Source organism: Hyla sarda, chromosome 1 (genome assembly GCF_029499605.1).
Source record: "Hyla sarda isolate aHylSar1 chromosome 1, aHylSar1.hap1, whole genome shotgun sequence".
NCBI classification, from domain to species: domain Eukaryota; kingdom Metazoa; phylum Chordata; class Amphibia; order Anura; family Hylidae; genus Hyla; species Hyla sarda.
In genome coordinates, this window is record NC_079189.1 from 322,601,154 (window position 1) to 322,618,435 (window position 17,282).

The 17,282-nt window shown below is 43.3% G+C and overlaps 10 pseudogenes; all 10 read right to left on the bottom strand.

Annotated features, from left to right (window-relative positions):
* Nucleotides 1–1,285: 1,285 nt before the first annotated feature.
* On the bottom strand, nt 1,286–1,549 carry LOC130342131 (U2 spliceosomal RNA; annotated as a pseudogene).
* A 1,475-nt stretch (nt 1,550–3,024) lies between these two features.
* On the bottom strand, nt 3,025–3,289 carry LOC130341779 (U2 spliceosomal RNA; annotated as a pseudogene).
* A 1,469-nt stretch (nt 3,290–4,758) lies between these two features.
* On the bottom strand, nt 4,759–5,023 carry LOC130340036 (U2 spliceosomal RNA; annotated as a pseudogene).
* A 1,470-nt stretch (nt 5,024–6,493) lies between these two features.
* Nucleotides 6,494–6,759, bottom strand: LOC130340699 (U2 spliceosomal RNA; annotated as a pseudogene).
* Nucleotides 6,760–8,229: 1,470 nt separating this feature from the next.
* LOC130339352 (U2 spliceosomal RNA) lies at nt 8,230–8,493 on the bottom strand (annotated as a pseudogene).
* Nucleotides 8,494–9,958: 1,465 nt separating this feature from the next.
* On the bottom strand, nt 9,959–10,223 carry LOC130340365 (U2 spliceosomal RNA; annotated as a pseudogene).
* A 1,466-nt stretch (nt 10,224–11,689) lies between these two features.
* LOC130337727 (U2 spliceosomal RNA) lies at nt 11,690–11,953 on the bottom strand (annotated as a pseudogene).
* Nucleotides 11,954–13,406: 1,453 nt separating this feature from the next.
* On the bottom strand, nt 13,407–13,671 carry LOC130340376 (U2 spliceosomal RNA; annotated as a pseudogene).
* Nucleotides 13,672–15,144: 1,473 nt separating this feature from the next.
* LOC130340710 (U2 spliceosomal RNA) lies at nt 15,145–15,410 on the bottom strand (annotated as a pseudogene).
* A 1,473-nt stretch (nt 15,411–16,883) lies between these two features.
* LOC130339364 (U2 spliceosomal RNA) lies at nt 16,884–17,147 on the bottom strand (annotated as a pseudogene).
* Between the last annotated feature and the right edge of the window lie 135 nt (nt 17,148–17,282).

The window sequence follows — 17,282 nt, forward strand, 5'->3', positions numbered from 1 at the left end:
CCATTGCACTCTGATGGAGCATTTAGCAATGCAATCCATAGCCTGGCTTTTGCCTGAACCCCCATCACTCCTCCTCTTGCATATAAGACAATATTTCAGATCTGCATATGAAAACAACACGCCTACCTTTGTTGCACATAGCTGCCTGCCTGTCTCTAGTTACCCCACTGGCTGTAGCTGCGTCCCTTCCGACATGGAATAACACCAACTGTAACGATAAACTGAAAATTAACAGTATAAACCTGCATCATTTTGGACTCTGGTATTTGCTGAATCCGGGTGACCTGACAATCGATGGTGGTGCCGCTGGTGATTCTGGCCTTCTTGGAATCTGTTGGGCCTATGTGTTAGCTCACACATCACTTGGGTATCCATGGTAACTACCACAACATGGTCATCTGCAGTTTACATCTAGCCCGTGGCATTTAATGGCATTTTAAAAGTGCTAAGGGTCCTGGTGCAATAATCCTCCCATGAGGATCAGCCTCAACGGCTTTGTAGATTGCACTCATGTCAGCAACTCCATATACATTTTTTTTTCTTCATGCTTCTTTCTTCATCCTTTTTTCTTTCTGTCATTCAGACTTTCATTTATTCGATCTCTCTCACTCACTTGCTTTAACTCATTTGTTCTCACTCACTCACTCACTCACTCAATCACTCACTCACTCATTCACTCTCACTCACTCTCACTCTCTCACTCACTCGCTCACTAAGTCAGTCTCTCTCTCTCTCTCTCTTTTTCTTTTTATATATATTTTTTTCCGTCTTCTTCTTCTTCTTCTTCTTCTTCAGACCCTGTCATAGCACTAATGCCTTTCCAATACCACCAGCAGATGGAGACACTCCATTGCAACATTGGTTGTGAGCAGCAGTTTCTAAAAACAAATGCCTCATGGCGGATTTCCCATCCATCAATGGATGGTAAATTTTGTTTTTATCATTCACTGACCACAGAAACCAATGCATGGTCAAGCAACAGCAATGACACACCCTTGTGTATAGGCATGAGACCCTCATGTCATTTAACAGGATTCAGCACCACCCACAAGACAGCTACCTGTCATGTCATGTCAAACCTGCACAGGTGTGCTAGATTATTATTATTTAGTTTTATTTTATTTTTTTACACCAATCAGTGTGCAAACATGGTCATTAAAACGCTAAATGAATAGACATTCATAAACCAGTCAGTGCAACTCATCATTTTGGTCTCCAATTCTCAAACTCAAATTCTCACCCACGGAGGATTAAATGAGAATCTTTCTTGTTTAACACTGGAATGGGGTGGTGCACTGTTCACTACCCGAAGATACTGCCACATCGGGTCAATGCATAGGGTGACAGAAGCAGGCTTCCAAATCAGCTCCCTTTCTCAAAAATCCATTTAATTTATGGTCCCCAGATAGGGAACGTATGTATCAGTATGTGCTCACAAGTCACCCAAGTGCAAGTATTCACACAAAAAAAAACGTGCCTCAGGATGCGATCTGTCGCAAGATCCTTTCTTTTTTTACACTTGATCTAAGCCAAAAGGCCTAGAGGGGATAACCGGGAAAGGGGTGGACCCAACCATGTCCCCTTCATGAGCACTCACATTACTCATAGGAATGGAAGGAAGGCTGGCAGCCAACCAGCCTCCCATACACTTTCTGGGTGGGTGGCAGTCAGCCACCCATACATACATACAGCACAGGCTAAACCCACATCATCACTTAAAAAAAGGACAGGCGACCATTGCACTCTGATGGAGCATTTAGCAATGCAATCCATAGCCTGGCTTTTGCCTGAACCCCCATCACTCCTCCTCTTGCATATAAGACAATATTTCAGATCTGCATATGAAAACAACACGCCTACCTTTGTTGCACATAGCTGCCTGCCTGTCTCTAGTTACCCCACTGGCTGTAGCTGCGTCCCTTCCGACATGGAATAACACCAACTGTAACGATAAACTGAAAATTAACAGTATAAACCTGCATCATTTTGGACTCTGGTATTTGCTGAATCCGGGTGACCTGACAATCGATGGTGGTGCCGCTGGTGATTCTGGCCTTCTTGGAATCTGTTGGGCCTATGTGTTAGCTCACACATCACTTGGGTATCCATGGTAACTACCACAACATGGTCATCTGCAGTTTACATCTAGCCCGTGGCATTGAATGGCATTTTAAAAGTGCTAAGGGTCCTGGTGCAATAATCCTCCCATGAGGATCAGCCTCAACGGCTTTGTAGATTGCACTCATGTCAGCAACTCCATATACATTTTTTTTCTTCATGCTTCTTTCTTCATCCTTTTTTCTTTCTGTCATTCAGACTTTCATTTATTCGATCTCTCTCACTCACTTGTTTAACTCATTTGTTCTCACTCACTCACTCACTCACTCACTCAATCACTCACTCACTCATTCACTCTCACTCACTCTCACTCTCTCACTCACTCGCTCACTAAGTCAGTCTCTCTCTCTCTCTCTCTTTTTCTTTCTATATATATTTTTTTCCGTCTTCTTCTTCTTCTTCTTCTTCTTCTTCAGACCCTGTCATAGCACTAATGCCTTTCCAATACCACCAGCAGATGGAGACACTCCATTGCAACATTGGTTGTGAGCAGCAGTTTCTAAAAACAAATGCCTCATGGCGGATTTCCCATCCATCAATGGATGGTAAATTTTGTTTTTATCATTCACTGACCACAGAAACCAATGCATGGTCAAGCAACAGCAATGACACACCCTTGTGTATAGGCATGAGACCCTCATGTCATTTAACAGGATTCAGCACCACCCACAAGACAGCTACCTGTCATGTCATGTCAAACCTGCACAGGTGTGCTAGATTATTATTATTTAGTTTTATTTTATTTTTTTACACCAATCAGTGTGCAAACATGGTCATTAAAACGCTAAATGAATAGACGTTCATAAACCAGTCAGTGCAACTCATCATTTTGGTCTCCAATTCTCAAACTCAAATTCTCACCCACGGAGGATTAAATGAGAATCTTTCTTGTTTAACACTGGAATGGGGTGGTGCACTGTTCACTACCCAAAGATACTGCCACATCGGGTCAATGCATAGGGCGACAGAAGCAAGCTTCCAAATCAGCTCCCTTTCTCAAAAATCCATTTAATTTATGGTCCCCAGATAGGGAACGTATGTATCAGTATGTGCTCACAAGTCACCCAAGTGCAAGTATTCACACAAAAAAAAAACGTGCCTCAGGATGAGATCTGTCGCAAGATCCTTTCTTTTTTTACACTTGATCTAAGCCAAAAGGCCTAGAGGGGATAACCGGGAAAGGGGTGGACCCAACCATGTCCCCTTCATGAGCACTCACATTACTCATAGGAATGGAAGGAAGGCTGGCAGCCAACCAGCCTCCCATACACTTTCTGGGTGGGTGGCAGTCAGCCACCCATACATACATACAGCACAGGCTAAACCCACATCATCACTTAAAAAAAGGACAGGCGACCATTGCACTCTGATGGAGCATTTAGCAATGCAATCCATAGCCTGGCTTTTGCCTGAACCCCCATCACTCCTCCTCTTGCATATAAGACAATATTTCAGATCTGCATATGAAAACAACACGCCTACCTTTGTTGCACATAGCTGCCTGCCTGTCTCTAGTTACCCCACTGGCTGTAGCTGCGTCCCTTCCGACATGGAATAACACCAACTGTAACGATAAACTGAAAATTAACAGTATAAACCTGCATCATTTTGGACTCTGGTATTTGCTGAATCCGGGTGACCTGACAATCGATGGTGGTGCCGCTGGTGATTCTGGCCTTCTTGGAATCTGTTGGGCCTATGTGTTAGCTCACACATCACTTGGGTATCCATGGTAACTACCACAACATGGTCATCTGCAGTTTACATCTAGCCCGTGGCATTGAATGGCATTTTAAAAGTGCTAAGGGTCCTGGTGCAATAATCCTCCCATGAGGATCAGCCTCAACGGCTAAGTAGATTGCACTCATGTCAGCAACTCCATATACATTTTTTTTTCTTCATGCTTCTTTCTTCATCCTTTTTTCTTTCTGTCATTCAGACTTTCATTCATTCGATCTCTCTCACTCACTTGCTTTAACTCATTTGTTCTCACTCACTCACTCACTCACTCAATCACTCACTCACTCATTCACTCTCACTCACTCTCACTCTCTCACTCACTCGCTCACTAAGTCAGTCTCTCTCTCTCTCTTTTTCTTTTTATATATATTTTTTTCCGTCTTCTTCTTCTTCTTCTTCTTCTTCTTCAGACCCTGTCATAGCACTAATGCCTTTCCAATACCACCAGCAGATGGAGACACTCCATTGCAACATTGGTTGTGAGCAGCAGTTTCTAAAAACAAATGCCTCATGGCGGATTTCCCATCCATCAATGGATGGTAAATTTTGTTTTTATCATTCACTGACCACAGAAACCAATGCATGGTCAAGCAACAGCAATGACACACCCTTGTGTATAGGCATGAGACCCTCATGTCATTTAACAGGATTCAGCACCACCCACAAGACAGCTACCTGTCATGTCATGTCAAACCTGCACAGGTGTGCTAGATTATTATTATTTAGTTTTATTTTATTTTTTTACACCAATCAGTGTGCAAACATGGTCATTAAAACGCTAAATGAATAGACGTTCATAAACCAGTCAGTGCAACTCATCATTTTGGTCTCCAATTCTCAAACTCAAATTCTCACCCACGGAGGATTAAATGAGAATCTTTCTTGTTTAACACAGGAATGGGGTGGTGCACTGTTCACTACCCGAAGATACTGCCACATCGGGTCAATGCATAGGGCGACAGAAGCAAGCTTCCAAATCAGCTCCCTTTCTCAAAAATCCATTTAATTTATGGTCCCCAGATAGGGAACGTATGTATCAGTATGTGCTCACAAGTCACCCAAGTGCAAGTATTCACACAAAAAAAAAACGTGCCTCAGGATGCAATCTGTCGCAAGATCCTTTCTTTTTTTACACTTGATCTAAGCCAAAAGGCCTAGAGGGGATAACCGGGAAAGGGGTGGACCCAATCATGTCCCCTTCATGAGCACTCACATTACTCATAGGAATGGAAGGAAGGCTGGCAGCCAACCAGCCTCCCATACACTTTCTGGGTGGGTGGCAGTCAGCCACCCATACATACATACAGCACAGGCTAAACCCACATCATCACTTAAAAAAAGGACAGGCGACCATTGCACTCTGATGGAGCATTTAGCAATGCAATCCATAGCCTGGCTTTTGCCTGAACCCCCATCACTCCTCCTCTTGCATATAAGACAATATTTCAGATCTGCATATGAAAACAACACGCCTACCTTTGTTGCACATAGCTGCCTGCCTGTCTCTAGTTACCCCACTGGCTGTAGCTGCGTCCCTTCCGACATGGAATAACACCAACTGTAACGATAAACTGAAAATTAACAGTATAAACCTGCATCATTTTGGACTCTGGTATTTGCTGAATCCGGGTGACCTGACAATCGATGGTGGTGCCGCTGGTGATTCTGGCCTTCTTGGAATCTGTTGGGCCTATGTGTTAGCTCACACATCACTTGGGTATCCATGGTAACTACCACAACATGGTCATCTGCAGTTTACATCTAGCCCGTGGCATTGAATGGCATTTTAAAAGTGCTAAGGGTCCTGGTGCAATAATCCTCCCATGAGGATCAGCCTCAACGGCTTTGTAGATTGCACTCATGTCAGCAACTCCACATACATTTTTTTTTCTTCATGCTTCTTTCTTCATCCTTTTTTCTTTCTGTCATTCAGACTTTCATTCATTCGATCTCTCTCACTCACTTGCTTTAACTCATTTGTTCTCACTCACTCACTCACTCACTCACTCATTCACTCTCACTCACTCTCACTCTCTCACTCACTCGCTCACTAAGTCAGTCTCTCTCTCTCTCTCTCTTTTTCTTTTTATATATATTTTTTTCCGTCTTCTTCTTCTTCTTCTTCTTCTTCTTCTTCTTCTTCAGACCCTGTCATAGCACTAATGCCTTTCCAATACCACCAGCAGATGGAGACACTCCATTGCAACATTGGTTGTGAGCAGCAGTTTCTAAAAACAAATGCCTCATGGCGGATTTCCCATCCATCAATGGATGGTAAATTTTGTTTTTATCATTCACTGACCACAGAAACCAATGCATGGTCAAGCAACAGCAATGACACACCCTTGTGTATAGGCATGAGACCCTCATGTCATTTAACAGGATTCAGCACCACCCACAAGACAGCTACCTGTCATGTCATGTCAAACCTGCACAGGTGTGCTAGATTATTATTATTTAGTTTTATTTTATTTTTTTACACCAATCAGTGTGCAAACATGGTCATTAAAACGCTAAATGAATAGACGTTCATAAACCAGTCAGTGCAACTCATCATTTTGGTCTCCAATTCTCAAACTCAAATTCTCACCCACGGAGGATTAAATGAGAATCTTTCTTGTTTAACACTGGAATGGGGTGGTGCACTGTTCACTACCCGAAGATACTGCCACATCGGGTCAATGCATAGGGCGACAGAAGCAAGCTTCCAAATCAGCTCCCTTTCTCAAAAATCCATTTAATTTATGGTCCCCAGATAGGGAACGTATGTATCAGTATGTGCTCACAAGTCACCCAAGTGCAAGTATTCACACAAAAAAAAAAACGTGCCTCAGGATGCGATCTGTCGCAAGATCCTTTCTTTTTTTACACTTGATCTAAGCCAAAAGGCCTAGAGGGGATAACCGGGAAAGGGGTGGACCCAACCATGTCCCCTTCATGAGCACTCACATTACTCATAGGAATGGAAGGAAGGCTGGCAGCCAACCAGCCTCCCATACACTTTCTGGGTGGGTGGCAGTCAGCCACCCATACATACATACAGCACAGGCTAAACCCACATCATCACTTAAAAAAAGGACAGGCGACCATTGCACTCTGATGGAGCATTTAGCAATGCAATCCATAGCCTGGCTTTTGCCTGAACCCCCATCACTCCTCCTCTTGCATATAAGACAATATTTCAGATCTGCATATGAAAACAACACGCCTACCTTTGTTGCACATAGCTGCCTGCCTGTCTCTAGTTACCCCACTGGCTGTAGCTGCGTCCCTTCCGACATGGAATAACACCAACTGTAACGATAAACTGAAAATTAACAGTATAAACCTGCATCATTTTGGACTCTGGTATTTGCTGAATCCGGGTGACCTGACAATCGATGGTGGTGCCGCTGGTGATTCTGGCCTTCTTGGAATCTGTTGGGCCTATGTGTTAGCTCACACATCACTTTGGTATCCATGGTAACTACCACAACATGGTCATCTGCAGTTTACATCTAGCCCGTGGCATTGAATGGCATTTTAAAAGTGCTAAGGGTCCTGGTGCAATAATCCTCCCATGAGGATCAGCCTCAACGGCTTTGTAGATTGCACTCATGTCAGCAACTCCATATACATTTTTTTTTCTTCATGCTTCTTTCTTCATCCTTTTTTCTTTCTGTCATTCAGACTTTCATTCATTCGATCTCTCTCACTCACTTGCTTTAACTCATTTGTTCTCACTCACTCACTCACTCACTCACTCAATCACTCACTCATTCACTCTCACTCACTCTCACTCTCTCACTCACTCGCTCACTAAGTCAGTCTCTCTCTCTCTCTCTCTTTTTCTTTTTATATATATTTTTTTCCGTCTTCTTCTTCTTCTTCTTCTTCTTCAGACCCTGTCATAGCACTAATGCCTTTCCAATACCACCAGCAGATGGAGACACTCCATTGCAACATTGGTTGTGAGCAGCAGTTTCTAAAAACAAATGCCTCATGGCGGATTTCCCATCCATCAATGGATGGTAAATTTTGTTTTTATCATTCACTGACCACAGAAACCAATGCATGGTCAAGCAACAGCAATGACACACCCTTGTGTATAGGCATGAGACCCTCATGTCATTTAACAGGATTCAGCACCACCCACAAGACAGCTACCTGTCATGTCATGTCAAACCTGCACAGGTGTGCTAGATTATTATTATTTAGTTTTATTTTTTTTTTTTACACCAATCAGTGTGCAAACATGGTCATTAAAACGCTAAATGAATAGACGTTCATAAACCAGTCAGTGCAACTCATCATTTTGGTCTCCAATTCTCAAACTCAAATTCTCACCCACGGAGGATTAAATGAGAATCTTTCTTGTTTAACACTGGAATGGGGTGGTGCACTGTTCACTACCCGAAGATACTGCCACATCGGGTCAATGCATAGGGCGACAGAAGCAAGCTTCCAAATCAGCTCCCTTTCTCAAAAATCCATTTAATTTATGGTCCCCAGATAGGGAACGTATGTATCAGTATGTGCTCACAAGTCACCCAAGTGCAAGTATTCACACAAAAAAAAACGTGCCTCAGGATGCGATCTGTCGCAAGATCCTTTCTTTTTTTACACTTGATCTAAGCCAAAAGGCCTAGAGGGGATAACCGGGAAAGGGGTGGACCCAACCATGTCCCCTTCATGAGCACTCACATTACTCATAGGAATGGAAGGAAGGCTGGCAGCCAACCAGCCTCCCATACACTTTCTGGGTGGGTGGCAGTCAGCCACCCATACATACATACAGCACAGGCTAAACCCACATCATCACTTAAAAAAAGGACAGGCGACCATTGCACTCTGATGGAGCATTTAGCAATGCAATCCATAGCCTGGCTTTTGCCTGAACCCCCATCACTCCTCCTCTTGCATATAAGACAATATTTCAGATCTGCATATAAAAACAACACGCCTACCTTTGTTGCACATAGCTGCCTGCCTGTCTCTAGTTACCCCACTGGCTGTAGCTGCGTCCCTTCCGACATGGAATAACACCAACTGTAACGATAAACTGAAAATTAACAGTATAAACCTGCATCATTTTGGACTCTGGTATTTGCTGAATCCGGGTGACCTGACAATCGATGGTGGTGCCGCTGGTGATTCTGGCCTTCTTGGAATCTGTTGGGCCTATGTGTTAGCTCACACATCACTTGGGTATCCATGGTAACTACCACAACATGGTCATCTGCAGTTTACATCTAGCCCGTGGCATTGAATGGCATTTTAAAAGTGCTAAGGGTCCTGGTGCAATAATCCTCCCATGAGGATCAGCCTCAACGGCTTTGTAGATTGCACTCATGTCAGCAACTCCATATACATTTTTTTTTCTTCATGCTTCTTTCTTCATCCTTTTTTCTTTCTGTCATTCAGACTTTCATTCATTCGATCTCTCTCACTCACTTGCTTTAACTCATTTGTTCTCACTCACTCACTCAATCACTCACTCACTCATTCACTCTCACTCACTCTCACTCTCTCACTCACTCGCTCACTAAGTCAGTCTCTCTCTCTCTCTCTCTTTTTCTTTTTATATATATTTTTTTCCGTCTTCTTCTTCTTCTTCTTCTTCTTCTTCAGACCCTGTCATAGCACTAATGCCTTTCCAATACCACCAGCAGATGGAGACACTCCATTGCAACATTGGTTGTGAGCAGCAGTTTCTAAAAACAAATGCCTCATGGCGGATTTCCCATCCATCAATGGATGGTAAATTTTGTTTTTATCATTCACTGACCACAGAAACCAATGCATGGTCAAGCAACAGCAATGACACACCCTTGTGTATAGGCATGAGACCCTCATGTCATTTAACAGGATTCAGCACCACCCACAAGACAGCTACCTGTCATGTCATGTCATACCTGCACAGGTGTGCTAGATTATTATTATTTAGTTTTATTTTATTTTTTTACACCAATCAGTGTGCAAACATGGTCATTAAAACGCTAAATGAATAGACGTTCATAAACCAGTTAGTGCAACTCATCATTTTGGTCTCCAATTCTCAAACTCAAATTCTCACCCACGGAGGATTAAATGAGAATCTTTCTTGTTTAACACTGGAATGGGGTGGTGCACTGTTCACTACCCGAAGATACTGCCACATCGGGTCAATGCATAGGGCGACAGAAGCAAGCTTCCAAATCAGCTCCCTTTCTCAAAAATCCATTTAATTTATGGTCCCCAGATAGGGAACGTATGTATCAGTATGTGCTCACAAGTCACCCAAGTGCAAGTATTCACACAAAAAAAAAACGTGCCTCAGGATGCGATCTGTCGCAAGATCCTTTCTTTTTTTACACTTGATCTAAGCCAAAAGGCCTAGAGGGGATAACCGGGAAAGGGGTGGACCCAACCATGTCCCCTTCATGAGCACTCACATTACTCATAGGAATGGAAGGAAGGCTGGCAGCCAACCAGCCTCCCATACACTTTCTGGGTGGGTGGCAGTCAGCCACCCATACATACATACAGCACAGGCTAAACCCACATCATCACTTAAAAAAAGGACAGGCGACCATTGCACTCTGATGGAGCATTTAGCAATGCAATCCATAGCCTGGCTTTTGCCTGAACCCCCATCACTCCTCCTCTTGCATATAAGACAATATTTCAGATCTGCATATGAAAACAACACGCCTACCTTTGTTGCACATAGCTGCCTGCCTGTCTCTAGTTACCCCACTGGCTGTAGCTGCGTCCCTTCCGACATGGAATAACACCAACTGTAACGATAAACTGAAAATTAACAGTATAAACCTGCATCATTTTGGACTCTGGTATTTGCTGAATCCGGGTGACCTGACAATCGATGGTGGTGCCGCTGGTGATTCTGGCCTTCTTGGAATCTGTTGGGCCTATGTGTTAGCTCACACATCACTTGGGTATCCATGGTAACTACCACAACATGGTCATCTGCAGTTTACATCTAGCCCGTGGCATTGAATGGCATTTTAAAAGTGCTAAGGGTCCTGGTGCAATAATCCTCCCATGAGGATCAGCCTCAACGGCTTTGTAGATTGCACTCATGTCAGCAACTCCATATACATTTTTTTTTCTTCATGCTTCTTTCTTCATCCTTTTTTCTTTCTGTCATTCAGACTTTCATTCATTCGATCTCTCTCACTCACTTGCTTTAACTCATTTGTTCTCACTCACTCACTCACTCAATCACTCACTCACTCATTCACTCTCACTCACTCTCACTCTCTCACTCACTCGCTCACTAAGTCAGTCTCTCTCTCTCTCTCTCTTTTTCTTTTTATATATATTTTTTTCCGTCTTCTTCTTCTTCTTCTTCTTCTTCAGACCCTGTCATAGCACTAATGCCTTTCCAATACCACCAGCAGATGGAGACACTCCATTGCAACATTGGTTGTGAGCAGCAGTTTCTAAAAACAAATGCCTCATGGCGGATTTCCCATCCATCAATGGATGGTAAATTTTGTTTTTATCATTCACTGACCACAGAAACCAATGCATGGTCAAGCAACAGCAATGACACACCCTTGTGTATAGGCATGAGACCCTCATGTCATTTAACAGGATTCAGCACCACCCACAAGACAGCTACCTGTCATGTCATGTCAAACCTGCACAGGTGTGCTAGATTATTATTATTTAGTTTTATTTTATTTTTTTACACCAATCAGTGTGCAAACATGGTCATTAAAACGCTAAATGAATAGACGTTCATAAACCAGTCAGTGCAACTCATCATTTTGGTCTCCAATTCTCAAACTCAAATTCTCACCCACGGAGGATTAAATGAGAATCTTTCTTGTTTAACACTGGAATGGGGTGGTGCACTGTTCACTACCCGAAGATACTGCCACATCGGGTCAATGCATAGGGCGAAAGAAGCAAGCTTCCAAATCAGCTCCCTTTCTCAAAAATCCATTTAATTTATGGTCCCCAGATAGGGAACGTATGTATCAGTATGTGCTCACAAGTCACCCAAGTGCAAGTATTCACACAAAAAAAAACGTGCCTCAGGATGCGATCTGTCGCAAGATCCTTTCTTTTTTTACACTTGATCTAAGCCAAAAGGCCTAGAGGGGATAACCGGGAAAGGGGTGGACCCAACCATGTCCCCTTCATGAGCACTCACATTACTCATAGGAATGGAAGGAAGGCTGGCAGCCAACCAGCCTCCCATACACTTTCTGGGTGGGTGGCAGTCAGCCACCCATACATACATACAGCACAGGCTAAACCCACATCATCACTTAAAAAAAGGACAGGCGACCATTGCACTCTGATGGAGCATTTAGCAATGCAATCCATAGCCTGGCTTTTGCCTGAACCCCCATCACTCCTCCTCTTGCATATAAGACAATATTTCAGATCTGCATATGAAAACAACACGCCTACCTTTGTTGCACATAGCTGCCTGCCTGTCTCTAGTTACCCCACTGGCTGTAGCTGCGTCCCTTCCGACATGGAATAACACCAACTGTAACGATAAACTGAAAATTAACAGTATAAACCTGCATCATTTTGGACTCTGGTATTTGCTGAATCCGGGTGACCTGACAATCGATGGTGGTGCCGCTGGTGATTCTGGCCTTCTTGGAATCTGTTGGGCCTATGTGTTAGCTCACACATCACTTGGGTATCCATGGTAACTACCACAACATGGTCATCTGCAGTTTACATCTAGCCCGTGGCATTGAATGGCATTTTAAAAGTGCTAAGGGTCCTGGTGCAATAATCCTCCCATGAGGATCAGCCTCAACGGCTTTGTAGATTGCACTCATGTCAGCAACTCCATATACATTTTTTTTTCTTCATGCTTCTTTCTTCATCCTTTTTTCTTTCTGTCATTCAGACTTTCATTCATTCGATCTCTCTCACTCACTTGCTTTAACTCATTTGTTCTCACTCACTCACTCACTCATTCACTCTCACTCACTCTCACTCTCTCACTCACTCGCTCACTAAGTCAGTCTCTCTCTCTCTCTCTCTTTTTCTTTTTATATATATTTTTTTCCGTCTTCTTCTTCTTCTTCTTCTTCTTCTTCAGACCCTGTCATAGCACTAATGCCTTTCCAATACCACCAGCAGATGGAGACACTCCATTGCAACATTGGTTGTGAGCAGCAGTTTCTAAAAACAAATGCCTCATGGCGGATTTCCCATCCATCAATGGATGGTAAATTTTGTTTTTATCATTCACTGACCACAGAAACCAATGCATGGTCAAGCAACAGCAATGACACACCCTTGTGTATAGGCATGAGACCCTCATGTCATTTAACAGGATTCAGCACCACCCACAAGACAGCTACCTGTCATGTCATGTCAAACCTGCACAGGTGTGCTAGATTATTATTATTTAGTTTTATTTTATTTTTTTACACCAATCAGTGTGCAAACATGGTCATTAAAACGCTAAATGAATAGACGTTCATAAACCAGTCAGTGCAACTCATCATTTTGGTCTCCAATTCTCAAACTCAAATTCTCACCCACGGAGGATTAAATGAGAATCTTTCTTGTTTAACACTGGAATGGGGTGGTGCACTGTTCACTACCCGAAGATACTGCCACATCGGGTCAATGCATAGGGCGACAGAAGCAAGCTTCCAAATCAGCTCCCTTTCTCAAAAATCCATTTAATTTATGGTCCCCAGATAGGGAACGTATGTATCAGTATGTGCTCACAAGTCACCCAAGTGCAAGTATTCACACAAAAAAAAAACGTGCCTCAGGATGCGATCTGTCGCAAGATCCTTTCTTTTTTTACACTTGATCTAAGCCAAAAGGCCTAGAGGGGATAACCGGGAAAGGGGTGGACCCAACCATGTCCCCTTCATGAGCACTCACATTACTCATAGGAATGGAAGGAAGGCTGGCAGCCAACCAGCCTCCCATACACTTTCTGGGTGGGTGGCAGTCAGCCACCCATACATACATACATACAGCACAGGCTAAACCCACATCATCACTTAAAAAAAGGACAGGCGACCATTGCACTCTGATGGAGCATTTAGCAATGCAATCCATAGCCTGGCTTTTGCCTGAACCCCCATCACTCCTCCTCTTGCATATAAGACAATATTTCAGATCTGCATATGAAAACAACACGCCTACCTTTGTTGCACATAGCTGCCTGCCTGTCTCTAGTTACCCCACTGGCTGTAGCTGCGTCCCTTCCGACATGGAATAACACCAACTGTAACGATAAACTGAAAATTAACAGTATAAACCTGCATCATTTTGGACTCTGGTATTTGCTGAATCCGGGTGACCTGACAATCGATGGTGGTGCCGCTGGTGATTCTGGCCTTCTTGGAATCTGTTGGGCCTATGTGTTAGCTCACACATCACTTGGGTATCCATGGTAACTACCACAACATGGTCATCTGCAGTTTACATCTAGCCCGTGGCATTGAATGGCATTTTAAAAGTGCTAAGGGTCCTGGTGCAATAATCCTCCCATGAGGATCAGCCTCAACGGCTTTGTAGATTGCACTCATGTCAGCAACTCCATATACATTTTTTTTTTCTTCATGCTTCTTTCTTCATCCTTTTTTCTTTCTGTCATTCAGACTTTCATTCATTCGATCTCTCTCACTCACTTGCTTTAACTCATTTGTTCTCACTCACTCACTCACTCAATCACTCACTCACTCATTCACTCTCACTCACTCTCACTCTCTCGCTCACTAAGTCAGTCTCTCTCTCTCTCTCTCTCTCTCTCTCTCTCTCTCTCTCTTTTTCTTTATATTTTTTTCCGTCTTCTTCTTCTTCTTCTTCAGACCCTGTCATAGCACTAATGCCTTTCCAATACCACCAGCAGATGGAGACACTCCATTGCAACATTGGTTGTGAGCAGCAGTTTCTAAAAACAAATGCCTCATGGCGGATTTCCCATCCATCAATGGATGGTAAATTTTGTTTTTATCATTCACTGACCACAGAAACCAATGCATGGTCAAGCAACAGCAATGACACACCCTTGTGTATAGGCATGAGACCCTCATGTCATTTAACAGGATTCAGCACCACCCACAAGACAGCTACCTGTCATGTCATGTCAAACCTGCACAGGTGTGCTAGATTATTATTATTTAGTTTTATTTTATTTTTTTACACCAATCAGTGTGCAAACATGGTCATTAAAACGCTAAATGAATAGACGTTCATAAACCAGTCAGTGCAACTCATCATTTTGGTCTCCAATTCTCAAACTCAAATTCTCACCCACGGAGGATTAAATGAGAATCTTTCTTGTTTAACACTGGAATGGGGTGGTGCACTGTTCACTACCCGAAGATACTGCCACATCGGGTCAATGCATAGGGCGACAGAAGCAAGCTTCCAAATCAGCTCCCTTTCTCAAAAATCCATTTAATTTATGGTCCCCAGATAGGGAACGTATGTATCAGTATGTGCTCACAAGTCACCCAAGTGCAAGTATTCACACAAAAAAAAAAACGTGCCTCAGGATGCGATCTGTCGCAAGATCCTTTCTTTTTTTACACTTGATCTAAGCCAAAAGGCCTAGAGGGGATAACCGGGAAAGGGGTGGACCCAACCATGTCCCCTTCATGAGCACTCACATTACTCATAGGAATGGAAGGAAGGCTGGCAGCCAACCAGCCTCCCATACACTTTCTGGGTGGGTGGCAGTCAGCCACCCATACATACATACAGCACAGGCTAAACCCACATCATCACTTAAAAAAAGGACAGGCGACCATTGCACTCTGATGGAGCATTTAGCAATGCAATCCATAGCCTGGCTTTTGCCTGAACCCCCATCACTCCTCCTCTTGCATATAAGACAATATTTCAGATCTGCATATGAAAACAACACGCCTACCTTTGTTGCACATAGCTGCCTGCCTGTCTCTAGTTACCCCACTGGCTGTAGCTGCGTCCCTTCCGACATGGAATAACACCAACTGTAACGATAAACTGAAAATTAACAGTATAAACCTGCATCATTTTGGACTCTGGTATTTGCTGAATCCGGGTGACCTGACAATCGATGGTGGTGCCGCTGGTGATTCTGGCCTTCTTGGAATCTGTTGGGCCTATGTGTTAGCTCACACATCACTTGGGTATCCATGGTAACTACCACAACATGGTCATCTGCAGTTTACATCTAGCCCGTGGCATTGAATGGCATTTTAAAAGTGCTAAGGGTCCTGGTGCAATAATCCTCCCATGAGGATCAGCCTCAACGGCTTTGTAGATTGCACTCATGTCAGCAACTCCATATACATTTTTTTTTCTTCATGCTTCTTTCTTCATCCTTTTTTCTTTCTGTCATTCAGACTTTCATTCATTCGATCTCTCTCACTCACTTGCTTTAACTCATTTGTTCTCACTCACTCACTCACTCACTCAATCACTCACTCACTCATTCACTCTCACTCACTCTCACTCTCTCACTCACTCGCTCACTAAGTCAGTCTCTCTCTCTCTCTCTCTTTTTCTTTTTATATATATTTTTTTCCGTCTTCTTCTTCTTCTTCTTCTTCTTCTTCAGACCCTGTCATAGCACTAATGCCTTTTCAATACCACCAGCAGATGGAGACACTCCATTGCAACATTGGTTGTGAGCAGCAGTTTCTAAAAACAAATGCCTCATGGCGGATTTCCCATCCATCAATGGATGGTAAATTTTGTTTTTATCATTCACTGACCACAGAAACCAATGCATGGTCAAGCAACAGCAATGACACACCCTTGTGTATAGGCATGAGACCCTCATGTCATTTAACAGGATTCAGCACCACCCACAAGACAGCTACCTGTCATGTCATGTCAAACCTGCACAGGTGTGCTAGATTATTATTATTTAGTTTTATTTTATTTTTTTACACCAATCAGTGTGCAAACATGGTCATTAAAACGCTAAATGAATAGACGTTCATAAACCAGTCAGTGCAACTCATCATTTTAGTCTCCAATTCTCAAACTCAAATTCTCACCCACGGAGGATTAAATGAGAATCTTTCTTGTTTAACACTGGAATGGGGTGGTGCACTGTTCACTACCCGAAGATACTGCCACATCGGGTCAATGCATAGGGCGACAGAAGCAAGCTTCCAAATCAGCTCCCTTTCTCAAAAATCCATTTAATTTATGGTCCCCAGATAGGGAACGTATGTATCAGTATGTGCTCACAAGTCACCCAAGTGCAAGTATTCACACAAAAAAAAACGTGCCTCAGGATGCGATCTGTCGCAAGATCCTTTCTTTTTTTACACTTGATCTAAGCCAAAAGGCCTAGAGGGGATAACCGGGAAAGGGGTGGACCCAACCATGTCCCCTTCATGAGCACTCACATTACTCATAGGAATGGAAGGAAGGCTGGCAGCCAACCAGCCTCCCATACACTTTCTGGGTGGGTGGCAGTCAGCCACCCATACATA